This window comes from Aquarana catesbeiana, linkage group LG01, assembly GCF_042186555.1.
Source record: "Aquarana catesbeiana isolate 2022-GZ linkage group LG01, ASM4218655v1, whole genome shotgun sequence".
In the NCBI taxonomy this organism is placed as follows: Eukaryota; Metazoa; Chordata; class Amphibia; order Anura; family Ranidae; genus Aquarana; species Aquarana catesbeiana.
Genome location: NC_133324.1, coordinates 794794412 through 794806504, shown reverse-complemented (window position 1 = coordinate 794806504; position 12093 = coordinate 794794412). Strand labels below are relative to the sequence as shown.

Below are 12093 nucleotides of genomic sequence, written 5' to 3'. Positions count from 1 at the left end.
GTAGTAATTCAAAGGTTGTGGTTTCTTGTCCCACCAGAGTTGGTTTTATATAGTCCTTCGTCATAGTGGTGTTGCTCTAATGTTTTATAAAGAAATGGATTCCATTCATAAATGAGCTGTACTGAAGTGGATTTGCCTTACAAGTTAATGATAGCACCTAGTGGTTCAGGCTTCTCTTGAGACTTGATAAAAGACAAATTGGAGGGTACGCTGTGCAATTCAGAGCAAAGAGAGGGAATACTAAACTAACCTGCATTCTATTGTTCCCTTCCCTCATGCCACGTGCAAGCTGTAATTCTTTACTATGCCCTCTTTTGTCAGCCCCACAACCATTTACTGTCCTAATCTCGCTACCTTCACTTCAATAAGAATTCCAAAGAATGCCCCATTTTAAAAAATGACACCACCAAGCTTCCAGTGGATTCCATTCATAAATGAGCTGTAGTGAAGTTGATTTGCTATACAAGTTAATGATAGCACCTAGTGGTTCCGGCTTCTCTTGAGATTTGATAAAAGGCAAATTGGAGGGTACGCTGTGCAATTCAGAGCAAAGAGAGGGAATACTAAACTAACCTGCATTCTATTGTTCCCTTCCCTCATGCCAGGTGCAAGCTGTAATTCTTTACTATGTCCTCTTTTGTCAGCCCCACAACCATTTACTGTCCAAATCTCTCTACTTTCACCTCAATAAAAATTTCAAAGAATGCCCCATTTTAACCAATGACAACACCAATCTTCCACTTCATTCCCGTGATTTCTCTCTCCTTGAATTTCGCAACTCCGTATTCTTTGGCCTGCCTCTAAACAGACCATTCCCCCTTCAGTCTATCTGATATGTTGCTGCCAGTCTTATCCCCCTTACCAGCCAATTACTAGAAGAGGTGTCAGCCACCCGCTCTCTGCCAATCTCTCCCTGGCTTCAGTTCGCCCACCAAATCAAATTCAAAATACTAAGGACATAAAAAGCTTCCCACAACTAAATGAGCTGTAGTGAAGTTGATTTGCTATACAAGGTAATGATAGCACCTAGTGGTTCCGGCTTCTCTTGAGATTTGATAAAAGACAAATTGGAGGGTACGCTGTGCAATTCAGAGCAAAGAGAGGGAATACTAAACTAACCTGCATTCTATTGTTCCCTTCCCTCATGCCAGGTGCAAGCTGTAATTCTTTACTATGTCCTCTTTTGTCAGCCCCACAACCATTTACTGTCCAAATATCGCTACCTTCACCTCAATAAAAATTTCAAAGAATGCCCCATTTTAACCAATGACACCACCAATCTTCCACTTCATTCCCATGATTTCTCTCTCCTTGAATTTCGCAACTCCGTATTCTTTGGCCTGCCTCTAAACAGACCATTCCCTCTTCAGTCTATCTGATATGTTGCTGCCAGTCTTATCCCCCTTACCAGCCATTTACTAGCAGAGGTTTCAGCCACCCGCTCTCTGCCAATCACTCCCTGGCTTCAGTTCGCCCACCAAATCAAATTCAAAATACTAAGGACATAAAAAGCTTCCCACAACTCTGCTCCTAGATACATCATTAACCTTATCAGATAGTATCAAACAAACTACCCTGTTTTCTGCTTCCAAGAACTCCTGTTCGCTAGCTCCCTCAACACTTCCTTCCATGCTGGCCTCTGGGATATCCCCAGGGGCTCTCCCATGCTCTCAAATTCCCTACTCCAATCTATATGGCTATTTCCCACTCTGTATGCCTCAGGTGATCCCTGGAAAATCATCTCTTCAGGGTAGTCTTTCCTGCCATTTCCTAATAAGTGAGCTTTTCCTTTCTCCACCAATCCATCAACGGTACAAATACTACTACTTAACATGAACTTCGGTTCCCACCTAAAGATCAACAGATCTAGCACTAAGGCACATGCCCAAGTAGGAAAATTTCAATCTTAAACTGTATCTGGACCAGATCTTGAGCTCATCCCTATTATTTAGTGGCAACCTTTATTCAAATGAGTTTATTTGCTACGTCTTGGGTACTTCCTCAGGCAAGGTCTTCACACAATGTCCTCAGAGAGGGCTCTATGGCGCAATGGATAGCGCATTGGACTTCTAGTTGATGCAGTAATTCAAAGGTTGTGGGTTCGAATCCCACCAGAGTCGGTTTTATATAGTCCTTCGTCATAGTGGTGCTGCTCTAATGCTTTATAAAGAAATGGATTCCATTCATACATGAGCTGTACTGAAGTGGATTTGCCTTACAAGTTAATGATAGCACCTAGTGGTTCAGGCTTCTCTTGAGACTTGATAAAAGACAAATTGGAGGGTACGCTGTGCAATTCAGAGCAAAGAGAGGGAATAGTAAACTAACCTGCATTCTATTGTTCCCTTCCCTCATGCCACGTGCAAGCTGTAATTCTTTACTATGCCCTCTTTTGTCAGCCCCACAACCATTTACTGTCCTAATCTCGCTACCTTCACTTCAATAAGAATTCCAAAGAATGCCCCATTTTAAGCAATGACACCACCAAACTTCCACTGGATTCCATTCATAAATGAGCTGTAGTGAAATTGATTTGCTATACAAGTTAAGGATAGCACCTAGTGGTTCCGGCTTCTCTTGAGATTTGATAAAAGACAAAATGGAGGGTACGCTGTGCAATTCAGAGCAAAGAGTTGGAATACTAAACTAACCTGCATTCTATTGTTCCCTTCCCTCATTCCAGGTGCAAGCTGTAATTCTTTACTATGTCCTCTTTCTTTTGTCAGCCCCACAACCATTTACTGTCCAAATCTCGCTACCTTCACCTCAATAAAAATTTCAAAGAATGCCCCATTTTAACCAATGACACCACCAATCTTCCACTTCCATCCCGTGATTTCTCTCTCCTTGAATTTCGCAACTCCGTATTCTTTGGCCTGCCTCTAAACAGACCATTCCCCCTTCAGTCTATCTGATATGTTGCTGCCAGTCTTATCCCCCTTACCAGCCAATTACTAGAAGAGGTGTCAGCTACCCGCTCTCTGCCAATCTCTCCCTGGCTTCAGTTCGCCCACCAAATTAAATTCAAAATACTAAGGACATAAAAAGCTTCCCACAACTCTTCCCCTAGCTACACCATTAACCTTATCAGATAGTATCAAACAAACTACCCTGTTTTCTGCTTCCAAGAACTCCTGTTCGCTAGCTCCCTCAACACTTCCTTCCATGCTGGCCTCTGGGATATCCCCAGGGGCTCTCCCATGCTCTCAAATTCCCTACTCCAATCTATATGGCTATTTCCCACTCTGTATGCCTCAGGTGATCCCTGGAAAATCATCTCTTCAGGGTAGTCTTTCCTGCCATTTCCTAATAAGTGAGCTTTTCCTTTCTCCACCAACTCATCAACGGTACAAATACTGCTACTTAACATGAACTCCGGTTCCCACCTAAAGATCAACAGATCTAGCACTAAGGCACATGCCCAAGTAGGTAAATTTCAATCTTAAACTGTATCTGGACCAGATCTTGAGCTCATCCCTATTTTTTAGTGGCAACCTTTATTCAAATGAGTTTATTTGCTACGACTTGGGTACTTCCTCAGGCAAGGTCCTCACACAATGTCCTCGGAGAGGGCTCTGTGGCGCAATGGATAGCACATTGGACTTCTAGTTGATGTAGTAATTCAAAGGTTGTGGGTTCGAATCCCACCAGAGTCGGTTTTATATAGTCCTTCGTCATAGTGGTGCTGCTCTAATCCTTTATAAAGAAATGGATTCCATTCATACATGAGCTGTACTGAAGTGGATTTGCCTTACAAGTTAATGATAGCACCTAGTGGTTCAGGCTTCTCTTGAGACTTGATAAAAGACAAATTGGAGGGTACGCTGTGCAATTCAGAGCAAAGAGAGGGAATAGTAAACTAACCTGCATTCTATTGTTCCCTTCCCTCATGCCACGTGCAAGCTGTAATTCTTTACTATGCCCTCTTTTGTCAGCCCCACAACCATTTACTGTCCTAATCTCGCTACCTTCACTTCAATAAGAATTCCAAAGAATGCCCCATTTTAAGCAATGACACCACCAAACTTCCACTGGATTCCATTCATAAATGAGCTGTAGTGAAATTGATTTGCTATACAAGTTAAGGATAGCACCTAGTGGTTCCGGCTTCTCTTGAGATTTGATAAAAGACAAATTGGAGGGTACGCTGTGCAATTCAGAGCAAAGAGAGGGAATACTAAACTAACCTGCATTCTATTGTTCCCTTCCCTCATGCCAGGTGCAAGCTGTAATTCTTTACTATGTCCTCTTTCTTTTGTCAGCCCCACAACCATTTACTGTCCAAATCTCGCTACCTTCACCTCAATAAAAATTTCAAAGAATGCCCCATTTTAACCAATGACACCACCAATCTTCCACTTCATTCCCGTGATTTCTCTCTCCTTGAATTTCGCAACTCCGTATTCTTTGGCCTGCCTCTAAACAGACCATTCCCCCTTCAGTCTATCTGATATGTTGCTGCCAGTCTTATCCCCCTTACCAGCCAATTTCTAGAAGAGGTGTCAGCCACCCGCTCTCTGCCAATCTCTCCCTGGCTTCAGTTCGCCCACCAAATCAAATTCAAAATACTAAGGACATAAAAAGCTTCCCACAACTAAATGAGCTGTAGTGAAGTTGATTTGCTATACAAGGTAATGATATCACCTAGTGGTTCCGGCTTCTCTTGAGATTTGATAAAAGACAAATTGGAGGGTACGCTGTGCAATTCAGAGCAAAGAGAGGGAATACTAAACTAACCTGCATTCTATTGTTCCCTTCCCTCATGCCAGGTGCAAGCTGTAATTCTTTACTATGTCCTCTTTTGTCAGCCCCACAACCATTTACTGTCCAAATATCGCTACCTTCACCTCAATAAAAATTTCAAAGAATGCCCCATTTTAACCAATGACACCACCAATCTTCCACTTTATTCCCGTGATTTCTCTCTCCTTGAATTTCGCAACTCCGTATTCTTTGGCCTGCCTCTAAACAGACCATTCCCCCTTCAGTCTATCTGAAATGTTGCTGCCAGTCTTATCCCCCTTACCAGCCAATTACTAGCAGAGGTGTCAGCCACCCGCTCTCTGCCAATCACTCCCTGGCTTCAGTTCGCCCACCAAATCAAATTCAAAATACTAAGGACATAAAAAGCTTCCCACAACTCTTCCCCTAGCTACATCATTAACCTTATCAGATAGTATCAAACAAACTACCCTGTTTTCTGCTTCCAAGAACTCCTGTTCACTAGCTCCCTCAACACTTCCTTCCATGCTGACCTCTGGGATATCCCCAGGGGCTCTCCCATGCTCTCAAATTCCGTACTCCAATCTATATGGCTATTTCCCACTCTGTATGCCTCAGGTGATCCCTGGAAAATCATCTCTTCAGGGTAGTCTTTCCTGCCATTACCTAATAAGTGAGCTTTTCCTTTCTCCACCAACTCATCAACGGTACCAATACTGCTACTTAACATGAACTCCGGTTCCCACCTAAAGATCAACAGATCTAGCACTAAGGCACATGCCCAAATAGGTAAATTTCAATCTTAAACTGTATCTGGACGAGATCTTGAGCTCATCCCTATTATTTAGTGGCAACCTTTATTCAAATGAGTTTATTTGCTACGTCTTGGGTACTTCCTCAGGCAAGGTCCTCACACAATGTCTCTGTGGCGCAATGGATAGCGCATTGGACTTCTAGTTGAGATAGTAATTCAAAGGTTGTGGGTTCGAATCCCACCAGAGTTGGTTTTATATAGTCCTTCGTCATAGTGGTGCTGCTCTAATGCTTTATAAAGAAATGGATTCCATTCATAAATGAGCTGTACTGAAGTGGATTTGCCTTACAAGTTAATGATAGCACCTAGTGGTTCAGGCTTCTCTTGAGACTTGATAAAAAACAAATTGGAGGGTACGCTGTGCAATTCAGAGCAAAGAGAGGGAATAGTAAACTAACCTGCATTCTATTGTTCCCTTCCCTCATGCCACGTGCAAGCTGTAATTCTTTACTATGCCCTCTTTTGTCAGCCCCACAACCATTTACTGTCCTAATATCGCTACCTTCACTTCAATAAGAATTCCAAAGAATGCCCCATTTTAAAAAATGACACCACCAAGCTTCCACTGGATTCCATTCATAAATGAGCTGTAGTGAAGTTGATTTGCTATACAAGTTAATGATAGCACCTAGTGGTTCCGGCTTCTCTTGAGATTTGATAAAAGGCAAATTGGAGGGTACGCTGTGCAATTCAGAGCAAAGAGAGGGAATACTAAACTAACCTGCATTCTATTGTTCCCTTCCCTCATGCCAGGTGCAAGCTGTAATTCTTTACTATGTCCTCTTTTGTCAGCCCCACAACCATTTACTGTCCAAATCTCTCTACCTTCACCTCAATAAAAATTTCAAAGAATGCCCCATTTTAACCAATGACAACACCAATCTTCCACTTCATTCCCGTGATTTCTCTCTCCTTGAATTTCGCAACTCCGTATTCTTTGGCCTGCCTCTAAACAGACCATTCCCCCTTCAGTCTATCTGATATGTTGCTGCCAGTCTTATCCCCCTTACCAGCCAATTACTAGAAGAGGTGTCAGCCACCCGCTCTCTGCCAATCTCTCCCTGGCTTCAGTTCGCCCACCAAATCAAATTCAAAATACTAAGGACATAAAAAGCTTCCCACAACTAAATGAGCTGTAGTGAAGTTGATTTGCTATACAAGGTAATGATAGCACCTAGTGGTTCCGGCTTCTCTTGAGATTTGATAAAAGACAAATTGGAGGGTACGCTGTGCAATTCAGAGCAAAGAGAGGGAATACTAAACTAACCTGCATTCTATTGTTCCCTTCCCTCATGCCAGGTGCAAGCTGTAATTCTTTACTATGTCCTCTTTTGTCAGCCCCACAACCATTTACTGTCCAAATATCGCTACCTTCACCTCAATAAAAATTTCAAAGAATGCCCCATTTTAACCAATGACACCACCAATCTTCCACTTCATTCCCATGATTTCTCTCTCCTTGAATTTCGCAACTCCGTATTCTTTGGCCTGCCTCTAAACAGACCATTCCCCCTTCAGTCGATCTGATATGTTGCTGCCAGTCTTATCCCCCTTACCAGCCATTTACTAGCAGAGGTTTCAGCCACCCGCTCTCTGCCAATCACTCCCTGGCTTCAGTTCGCCCACCAAATCAAATTCAAAATACTAAGGACATAAAAAGCTTCCCACAACTCTGCCCCTAGATACATCATTAACCTTATCAGATAGTATCAAACAAACTACCCTGTTTTCTGCTTCCAAGAACTCCTGTTCGCTAGCTCCCTCAACACTTCCTTCCATGCTGGCCTCTGGGATATCCCCAGGGGCTCTCCCATGCTCTCAAATTCCCTACTCCAATCTATATGGCTATTTCCCTCTCTGTATGCCTCAGGTGATCCCTGGAAAATCATCTCTTCAGGGTAGTCTTTCCTGCCATTTCCTAATAAGTGAGCTTTTCCTTTCTCCACCAATCCATCAACGGTACAAATACTACTACTTAACATGAACTTCGGTTCCCACCTAAAGATCAACAGATCTAGCACTAAGGCACATGCCCAAGTAGGAAAATTTCAATCTTAAACTGTATCTGGACCAGATCTTGAGCTCATCCCTATTATTTAGTGGCAACCTTTATTCAAATGAGTTTATTTGCTACGTCTTGGGTACTTCCTCAGGCAAGGTCCTCACACAATGTCCTCAGAGAGGGCTCTGTGGCGCAATGGATAGAGCATTGGACTTCTAGTTGATGTAATAATTCAAAGGTTGTGGGTTCGAATCCCACCAGAGTCGGTTTTATATAGTCCTTCGTCATAGTGGTGCTGCTCTAATGCTTTATAAAGAAATGGATTCCATTCATACATGAGCTGTACTGAAGTGGATTTGCCTTACAAGTTAATGATAGCACCTAGTGGTTCAGGCTTCTCTTGAGACTTGATAAAAGACAAATTGGAGGGTACGCTGTGCAATTCAGAGCAAAGAGAGGGAATAGTAAACTAACCTACATTCTATTGTTCCCTTCCCTCATGCCACGTGCAAGCTGTAATTCTTTACTATGCCCTCTTTTGTCAGCCGCACAACCATTTACTGTCCTAATCTCGCTACCTTCACTTCAATAAGAATTCCAAAGAATGCCCCATTTTAAGCAATGACACCACCAAACTTCCACTGGATTCCATTCATAAATGAGCTGTAGTGAAATTGATTTGCTATACAAGTTAAGGATAGCACCTAGTGGTTCCGGCTTCTCTTGAGATTTGATAAAAGACAAATTGGAGGATGCACTGTGCAATTCAGAGCAAAGAAAGGGAATACTAAACTAACCTGCATTCTATTGTTCCCTTCCCTCATGCCAGGTGCAAGCTGTAATTCTTTACTATGTTCTCTTTTGTCAGCCCCACAACCATTTACTGTCCAAATCTCGCTACCTTCACCTCAATAAAAATTTCAAAGAATGCCCCATTTTAACCAATGACACCACCAATCTTCCACTTCCATCCCGTGATTTCTCTCTCCTTGAATTTCGCAACTCCGTATTCTTTGGCCTGCCTCTAAACAGACCATTCCCCCTTCAGTCTATCTGATATGTTGCTGCCAGTCTTATCCCCCTTACCAGCCAATTACTAGAAGAGGTGTCAGCTACCCGCTCTCTGCCAATCTCTCCCTGGCTTCAGTTCGCCCACCAAATTAAATTCAAAATACTAAGGACATAAAAAGCTTCCCACAACTCTTCCCCTAGCTACATCATTAACCTTATCAGATAGTATCAAACAAACTACCCTGTTTTCTGCTTCCAAGAACTCCTGTTCGCTAGCTCCCTCAACACTTCCTTCCATGCTGGCCTCTGGGATATCCCCAGGGGCTCTCCCATGCTCTCAAATTCCCTACTCCAATCTATATGGCTATTTCCCACTCTGTATGCCTCAGGTGATCCCTGGAAAATCATCTCTTCAGGGTAGTCTTTCCTGCCATTTCCTAATAAGTGAGCTTTTCCTTTCTCCACCAACTCATCAACGGTACAAATACTGCTACTTAACATGAACTCCGGTTCCCACCTAAAGATCAACAGATCTAGCACTAAGGCACATGCCCAAGTAGGTAAATTTCAATCTTAAACTGTATCTGGACCAGATCTTGAGCTCATCCCTATTATTTAGTGGCAACCTTTATTCAAATGAGTTTATTTGCTACGACTTGGGTACTTCCTCAGGCAAGGTCCTCACACAATGTCCTCAGAGAGGGCTCTGTGGCGCAATGGATAGCACATTGGACTTCTAGTTGATGTAGTAATTTAAAGGTTGTGGGTTCAAATCCCACCAGAGTCGGTTTTATATAGTCCTTCGTCATAGTGGTGCTGCTCTAATGCTTTATAAAGAAATGGATTCCATTCATACATGAGCTGTACTGAAGTGGATTTGCCTTACAAGTTAATGATAGCACCTAGTGGTTCAGGCTTCTCTTGAGACTTGATAAAAGACAAATTGGAGGGTACGCTGTGCAATTCAGAGCAAAGAGAGGGAATAGTAAACTAACCTGCATTCTATTGTTCCCTTCCCTCATGCCACGTGCAAGCTGTAATTCTTTACTATGCCCTCTTTTGTCAGCCCCACAACCATTTACTGTCCTAATCTCGCTACCTTCACTTCAATAAGAATTCCAAAGAATGCCCCATTTTAAGCAATGACACCACCAAACTTCCACTGGATTCCATTCATAAATGAGCTGTAGTGAAATTGATTTGCTATACAAGTTAAGGATAGCACCTAGTGGTTCCGGCTTCTCTTGAGATTTGATAAAAGACAAATTGGAGGGTACGCTGTGCAATTCAGAGCAAAGAGAGGGAATACTAAACTAACCTGCATTCTATTGTTCCCTTCCCTCATGCCAGGTGCAAGCTGTAATTCTTTACTATGTCCTCTTTCTTTTGTCAGCCCCACAACCATTTACTGTCCAAATCTCGCTACCTTCACCTCAATAAAAATTTCAAAGAATGCCCCATTTTAACCAATGACACCACCAATCTTCCACTTCATTCCCGTGATTTCTCTCTCCTTGAATTTCGCAACTCCGTATTCTTTGGCCTGCCTCTAAACAGACCATTCCCCCTTCAGTCTATCTGATATGTTGCTGCCAGTCTTATCCCCCTTACCAGCCAATTACTAGAAGAGGTGTCAGCCACCCGCTCTCTGCCAATCTCTCCCTGGCTTCAGTTCGCCCACCAAATCAAATTCAAAATACTAAGGACATAAAAAGCTTCCCACAACTAAATGAGCTGTAGTGAAGTTGATTTGCTATACAAGGTAATGATATCACCTAGTGGTTCCGGCTTCTCTTGAGATTTGATAAAAGACAAATTGGAGGGTACGCTGTGCAATTCAGAGCAAAGAGAGGGAATACTAAACTAACCTGCATTCTATTGTTCTCTTCCCTCATGCCAGGTGCAAGCTGTAATTCTTTACTATGTCCTCTTTTGTCAGCCCCACAACCATTTACTGTCCAAATATCGCTACCTTCACCTCAATAAAAATTTCAAAGAATGCCCCATTTTAACCAATGACACCACCAATCTTCCACTTTATTCCCGTGATTTCTCTCTCCTTGAATTTCGCAACTCCGTATTCTTTGGCCTGCCTCTAAACAGACCATTCCCCCTTCAGTCTATCTGATATGTTGCTGCCAGTCTTATCCCCCTTACCAGCCAATTACTAGCAGAGGTGTCAGCCACCCGCTCTCTGCCAATCACTCCCTGGCTTCAGTTCGCCCACCAAATCAAATTCAAAATACTAAGGACATAAAAAGCTTCCCACAACTCTTCCCCTAGCTACATCATTAACCTTATCAGATAGTATCAAACAAACTACCCTGTTTTCTGCTTCCAAGAACTCCTGTTCGCTAGCTCCCTCAACACTTCCTTCCATGCTGACCTCTGGGATATCCCCAGGGGCTCTCCCATGCTCTCAAATTCCGTACTCCAATCTATATGGCTATTTTCCACTCTGTATGCCTCAGGTGATCCCTGGAAAATCATCTCTTCAGGGTAGTCTTTCCTGCCATTACCTAATAAGTGAGCTTTTCCTTTCTCCACCAACTCATCAACGGTACCAATACTGCTACTTAACATGAACTCCGGTTCCCACCTAAAGATCAACAGATCTAGCACTAAGGCACATGCCCAAATAGGTAAATTTCAATCTTAAACTGTATCTGGACGAGATCTTGAGCTCATCCCTATTATTTAGTGGCAACCTTTATTCAAATGAGTTTATTTGCTACGACTTGGGTACTTCCTCAGGCAAGGTCCTCAAACAATGTCATCAGAGAGAGCTCTGTGGCGCAATGGATAGCGCATTGGACTTCTAGGAGATGTAGTAATTCAAAGGTTGTGGGTTCGAGTCCCACCAGAGTTGGTTTTATATAGTCCTTCGTCATAGTGGTGTTGCTCTAATGCTTTATAAAGAAATGGATTCCATTCATAAATGAGCTGTAGTGAAGTTGATTTGCTATACAAGTTAATGATAGCACCTAGTGGTTCCGGCTTCTCTTGAGATTTGATAAAAGACAAATTGGAGGATACACTGTGCAATTCAGAGCAAAGAGAGGGAATACTAAACTAACCTGCATTCTATTGTTCCCTTCCCTCATGCCAGGTGCAAGCTGTAATTCTTTACTATGTTCTCTTTTGTCAGCCCCACAACCATTTACTGTCCAAATCTCGCTACCTTCACCTCAATAAAAATTTCAAAGAATGCCCCATTATAACCAATGACACCACCAATCTTCCACTTCATTCCTGTGATTTCTCTCTCCTTGAATTTCGCAACTCCGTATTCTTTGGCCTGCCTCTAAACAGACCATTCCCCCTTCAGTCTATCTGATATGTTGCTGCCAGTCTTATCCCCCTTACCAGCCAATTACTAGAAGAGGTGTCAGCCACCCGCTCTCTGCCAATCTCTCCCTGGCTTCAGTTCGCCCACCAAATCAAATTCAAAATACTAATGACATAAAAAGCTTCCCTCAACTCTTCCCCTAGCTACATCATTAACCTTATCAGATAGTATCAAACAAACTACCCTGTTTTCTGC

At 42.8% G+C, this 12093-nt stretch overlaps 6 non-coding genes across 6 annotated transcripts; all 6 read left to right on the top strand.

Moving 5' to 3' along the window:
• The first annotated feature begins 2035 nt into the window (after positions 1 to 2035).
• TRNAR-UCU (transfer RNA arginine (anticodon UCU)) lies at positions 2036 to 2120 on the top strand. Its single transcript is given in 2 exon segments — positions 2036 to 2072; positions 2085 to 2120. It is a non-coding gene; the product is annotated as a tRNA-Arg (tRNA).
• A 1451-nt stretch (positions 2121 to 3571) lies between these two features.
• TRNAR-UCU (transfer RNA arginine (anticodon UCU)) lies at positions 3572 to 3656 on the top strand. Its single transcript is given in 2 exon segments — positions 3572 to 3608; positions 3621 to 3656. It is a non-coding gene; the product is annotated as a tRNA-Arg (tRNA).
• Positions 3657 to 5641: 1985 nt separating this feature from the next.
• TRNAR-UCU (transfer RNA arginine (anticodon UCU)) lies at positions 5642 to 5726 on the top strand. The gene is given in 2 exon segments: positions 5642 to 5678; positions 5691 to 5726. It is a non-coding gene; the product is annotated as a tRNA-Arg (tRNA).
• Positions 5727 to 7719: 1993 nt separating this feature from the next.
• TRNAR-UCU (transfer RNA arginine (anticodon UCU)) lies at positions 7720 to 7804 on the top strand. Its single transcript is given in 2 exon segments — positions 7720 to 7756; positions 7769 to 7804. It is a non-coding gene; the product is annotated as a tRNA-Arg (tRNA).
• A 1447-nt stretch (positions 7805 to 9251) lies between these two features.
• On the top strand, positions 9252 to 9336 carry TRNAR-UCU (transfer RNA arginine (anticodon UCU)). The gene is given in 2 exon segments: positions 9252 to 9288; positions 9301 to 9336. It is a non-coding gene; the product is annotated as a tRNA-Arg (tRNA).
• A 1997-nt stretch (positions 9337 to 11333) lies between these two features.
• On the top strand, positions 11334 to 11418 carry TRNAR-UCU (transfer RNA arginine (anticodon UCU)). Its single transcript is given in 2 exon segments — positions 11334 to 11370; positions 11383 to 11418. It is a non-coding gene; the product is annotated as a tRNA-Arg (tRNA).
• Positions 11419 to 12093: the final 675 nt, after the last annotated feature.